Source organism: Balaenoptera physalus (genome assembly GCF_965194825.1).
Source record: "Balaenoptera physalus genome assembly, chromosome: 1".
Taxonomy (NCBI): Eukaryota; Metazoa; Chordata; class Mammalia; order Artiodactyla; family Balaenopteridae; genus Balaenoptera; species Balaenoptera physalus.
Window position 1 is genome coordinate 166,321,946 of NC_138882.1, and position 5,613 is coordinate 166,327,558.

At 42.4% G+C, this 5,613-nt stretch overlaps 1 pseudogene across 1 annotated transcript; it reads left to right on the forward strand.

Moving 5' to 3' along the window:
* Positions 1 to 3,454: 3,454 nt before the first annotated feature.
* Positions 3,455 to 5,247, forward strand: LOC309641886 (large ribosomal subunit protein eL18 pseudogene; annotated as a pseudogene). Its single transcript has one exon. The product of its transcript is annotated as a large ribosomal subunit protein eL18 pseudogene (transcript).
* Positions 5,248 to 5,613: the final 366 nt, after the last annotated feature.

Consider the following 5,613-nt stretch of genomic DNA (forward strand, 5'->3'; position numbering starts at 1 on the left):
TTCAGTATTTTCCCAAATTCTTAATGGAGAGCCACATAGCCAATGAAGGTTATCAAAGACCACAACCCACACAAATGCAGGTACAGCATTTCAATGCAGCAGGTTATCTGTACTGTACCCAATACTGCAATTGGACATACTCACTGAGCCAGTTCAAACTGGACAATTCCCGCGAGCTCAAGCCTCATTCCCAACATTTCAGCTGAAATCCCTGACCTGTTTAAGTTTGAACTCATTCATATTACATTCACTAACTTCCACCCCCAAATTATTACCAGCAGTTCTCACTGACTCCTGGGAAAACCTTGGAGTCCTTTTTTAAGGGGGCGGGGGCAACAGAAGCAGAAAACCACAGAGAATTAGAGAAAAGCAACCAACCTTTCCTTCTTTCTAAATAAATATCATTTCAGTTAGAATATCAGATTCTTTGCATGAGCCAGACGTTTAATGCCCACATTGGAATTTTGCATTCCGTGTGGACGGCACACCCCTCCCACAGCATGGCAGGTAAGATATTTAGTTACTGGTAAAAATTCAAAACCCACAGAAAAAACCAAACTCACACAAAAGTTTCGATTCAAATTGCCATTGTGAAATAAGAAAACCCTGAGCTAAGGATTGCATCCAATTAGAATTATGTTAATGGAACCCCAAATTTGTCTCCCCGATTTCATTGATTGAATCCCCAAGTTTTCACCCATCATTTTGCTAATACACAGAATGCTGGCCCCAGAGAGGGCTGAGTTTTCAGGGAAGTGGCCCCAGCCACCTGGAACCCTCACAGCAGGGAGTCCCTCCCCGGTGGCTTCTGAGCAGCTGCTCTGAGCACCAGGAGGAGAGTGGTTCCACGGGGCGCTGGGGAAGCCCTTAGCAGATGTTGTTTCTTCTTTCCCTCTCTTGTTTAGAGCAGAGATTCCCCCCGGGGTTACCGGCTCTCAGCAGCTGAGCTTTGGAACTTGATCTCCTCTTTTCTCTCTGGCCCTCTACTCCACAAAGTCCCGGCTCTCTTGTGGCTAAAAAATTTATAAGCGCCTAGCCCAGGCGTTCAGTGGGAGGTGGGAACTTACAACGTTCCAGCACTGCCTTTGGTATCGGACAGCCTGACTCAACTGTTCATCCTCTGTATGACCTTGTGCGAATGATTCCAACTTGGACCTGAAATGCGGGGGTGACACAGTCCTAGCTCACGGGTGATGATGAATGAGGTGATATGTGCATGTAGCACTTGGCACACTGCCTGGCACAATGGTGGGCCTCCAATAAATTACAGCTATTAATATCACTTCCTGCTGGGAAGTAAGGAAAGGGGAAATCATTTAGCTGAGTCTAAAATATAAAATCAGTACTTTCATATAAAAGTTAATTAATGAGAGCAATTGTTAGGCCAAGGCCCTGTTGGCTCTCATTTTTGGCTTGTCCTAGAGCAGAAACAGAAAAAAAAAAAAACCAAGACTGAATTATGTAAGAACGTATTAACACCCAGTTAATCAATACATAACTAAGGTATTCTTTGAAGCAGGCCTGAAAGGCAAAGTAGACATTTGTCTGACAGACAAGGGGCCAGTCAGGATGGCAGATATGTAGCTGATATCCTGTACTCCCCTCCACTTCCCGTCCTTGCTGCATATCCCCTGCCTAGGGCAGACATCTTTAATCAATCATAGCATCTTACCTTGCTAAACCTGGATTCTGCCTTATGATAGCTTTCCTTCTTTCGTTTTTCTGTAGTAAAGTATTTTAAAGCAAATCTTGAATATTGCATCATTATAATCCTGCAGGATCCATTTCTTAAAAAACTGGATGTTTTCTTACATAACAACAAGGCATTATCTCACCTAACAAAATTAACAACCAAAAAGATCCTTTGTATTGTCTAATATCAAGTTCATAATAAAATTTCCCTGATTGTCTCGAAATATTTAGGATTATGTTTAACGCAGCTGTGGATCAATAGTCAGAGTTTTTAAAGCATGAGTCAGAAGCATCTGCAGGCTGCCCTTTGAGGAATGGAAAGGAGGGGTTTCTCCTACCGCTGGTTGGCTTTGTGCTTTCAAAGGCTTGTTCCTGGGGGTGGGAGCATCTATGGTCTATCTTTCTCTCTGAGGATTGCTAGTTCCTTGAATCCTTTGTTCTGCCAGGAAGCAAGGAGGCCTTCTTATAAATAGGACTCTGGAACTCAGGGGCCCTAGGTTTTCCGGGGATGACCCTAGCTAATCAGGCCCTGCTGTGAGTGGTGATACTAGTAGCGGATTGTGGAGGTCCTCAGCTCCCAGGAAGTTGCTGATCCTACCCTGGAGGGCTGGTCATGGGAGTTAGATCTCCCTCTGCTCAGGCTGTCTCAAGTTATCTATCTGTCCACTCTGCACCCCAGGGAACAGGTGTCCTGTGTGCTCTGGAATCAACTGCCGGTGTGCCAGCAGGGACTGGCATGGATTTTCCATTTCCTGTGCACGTCTGCGAGGAGATTGGAGACTCAATTTCAGGATGCCTGGGCCTGCACAAAGGCAGTGACAATGGCTATTGTCTGGGAAATGGCCTACTGTGGAGATGGGGTAGGGAGGCAGCAAATTAGGGACTGTCGATTCCTTCCCTGGGGAGCTGAGACTGTGCTCTGGCAGACAAAGGTCTGATTTAGTGCAGGACACACTGAAGTCAGAGACAACGTCCTGAGAGGAGCCATAGAGGATCTCCACTGAGACCCTTGGTCCTCAGGGTCTTGCTGAGGTCAGGGGCTGAGGTGGCAGGACAGGAATAGGAGCAGGGCAGCCTAATCAGGGGTTGCAACGGTTCCTGGGAAACGTTGAGATGGAAAAAGAGATCTGAGGGTTTGTACGTTGACTTCCCATTCTTCATGACACTGCCTTAGCCCTTCTAGGGGGAGTAGGACATAGATTTTTCCTGTTTCTCTCTTTTTTGTTTCTTTCCCTCCCTTCCTCTCTCCCTCCTCTCTCATTCCCTTTCTTTTATGTCCTCATTCATTCATTTATTCACTCATTTATCCAATGTCAACTGTCAAGGGCCTTCCTATATGTCAGTCACTGTGCCCAGGGCTTAAGATAAGATGGTGGAAACGACAGACATGGTCCCTGCCCTCATGGGATTTACAGGTTAGGGGAGAGATCGACACCAACCGAGATAACACATAGATAAACGCAATGGTTACAAGTTGTAGTAAGGATTATGAGGAAAATAAAAGGGCTGACATAGGACATTACACTGTGTTCTACCTACTAGTGGTGTCTGTTAAGCTCTGACCAGCTCCCTGCCCTTGTCCCTTGCTTCCCTCACAGGTATGATTTCTTACCTTCCTCTGAGACCATTGGCTCTGTGTTGAACCAGCTGCCAGGGCTCCTCCCTGGCTGCAGGCAGGAGGGATTTCAGAGCTCTGGGACAACCCTCTGGGACTCTGACTGCAGGTTATGTCTTGACCTTGAGCCCCAGACCTATTTCTGTGCCAGAGAACCTGTCTTTTAAAAAAAATGTCTTGGTTTTTATGGAGATATAATTTACATACAGTGAAACACACAGATCTTTAGTTCTGTCCATTTTTGCTTCATGTGTTCATAAGTTCTGTTATTAGATGCATACATATTTGGGATTGTTCTGTCTTCTTGATTATTTGACTCTTTTTATCATATGAAAATTTCCTCCTTTCCTCTAGTGGTATTCCTTGTCTTGAATCTACTTCAACTGATATTAATATACCCTTTTTTTAAATTAGTGCATCTTTTCACTTTTAACTTCTCTGTGTTTATATTATTATTTATTTTTATTTAAAAATTTTTTTCCAGATTCATCAAATTTTAATATTTTGCAGAATCTGCCTTACCTTTCTCTAGCTATATTCATTTTTTTTCTGGACCATTTGAGAGTAGATTACATACATTAGGTTCTTTACCCCTTTAATGTTTCAGTATGCATTTCATAAGAACAAGAATATCCTCTTACATCACCCAAAAAGTTAGCAATTTTAGAGTATTTAACACTAATACAATATTTTAATCTAATCTGCAGTCATTACTGCAATTGCCCCAAATCTTTTAAAAAAAATTTTTATTGGAGTATAGTTGATTTACAATGTTGTGTTACTTTCTGCTCTACAGCAAAGTGCATCAGTTATACATATACATATATCAACTCTTTTTTAGATTCTTTTCCCATATAGGTCATTACAGAGAACTGAGTAGAGTTCCCTGTGCTATACAGTAGGTCCTTATTAGTTATATATTTTATATGCAGTTGTGTGTATATGTCCCTCCAAATCTCCCAGTTTACACCTCCCCTCTCTGTGTTTTTATACTTAAAGTGTGTGTCTTATTATAAAAGGATATAATTGGGTCTTGCTCTTTTATTGTCAGATAATTTCTGCCTTTTAATTGAAGTGTTTAGTTCATTTACATTTAATATAATTATTGATTTGGTTGGATTGAAAGTACCATTTTGCGATTAGATATCTGTTTTTCCTCTTTGTTATTTTAAAATTTTCTTCCCTCCTTTCCTTTTTCTTTTGGGCTCTTGAGAATTTTTAGTATTCTATTTTTATCTCATCTAGTTTTTAAAAAAATCTACATCTCTTGTTAAATGATTGTTCTAGCTCTCTCTTTCTGGACCTGGCTAAGGAGGAGGAGCCATCATGGGAGTTGACATCCACCACAAGGACGGAAAGTTTCCACACAAGGAGCCCAAGAGCCAGGACATCTACCTAAGGCTGTTGGTCAAGCTGTACAGGTTTCTATTAGACGAACCAACTTCACCTTCAATCAAGGTGTACTGAAGAGGTTGTTCATGAGTCACACCAACTGGCCACCTCTGTCCCTTTCCCGGATGATTTGGAAGATGAAGCTTCCTGGCTGGGAAGGCAAAAGAGCTGTGGTTGTGGGGACTATAACCGATGATGTGCATGTCCAGGAGGTGCCCAAACTGAAGGTGTGTGCTGTTCGAGTGAGCAGCTGCGCCCGGAGCTGCATCCTCAAGGCTGGGGGCAAGATCCTCACCTTCGACAAGTTGGCCCTGGACTCCCCCAAGGGCTGTGGCACTGTCCTCCTCTCTGGTCCTCGCAAGGGCCGAAAGGTGTACAGGCATTTCGGCAAGGCCCCAGGAACCCCGCATAGCCACACCAAACTCTATGTACACTCCAAGGGCCGGAAGTTTGAGCGTGCCAGAGGCCGATGGGCTAGCCGTGGCTACAAAAACTAACCCCAGGTCCTACCGTGTTATTAAAAAGATTTTGGATGCTAAAAAAAAAAAGATTGTTCTAGGAATTGCAATATGCATTCTTAAATTATCAAAGTCTACCTTGAATTAATATTATTCCCCTTCACGTATAATGTAAGAATCTTACAACAGTAGATTTTAATTTCCCCCTTTTTGTTCTATTTTTGACATTTATTTTTATTTTTACATATGTTAACTCCCACAATGTAGTATCATTTTTTGCTCTAAACAGTAGTTTTTCTTTTAAAGAAACTAAGAATTAAGAAAAGTCTTTAACACTGACTCATATTTATTACTATTTCTGGCGTATTTTATTCCCTGATGGGGATCCTAGTTTCCGTCTGGTACCATTTCTCTTCAACCTAAAGGACTTCCTTTAACATTTCTTATAATGCAGAT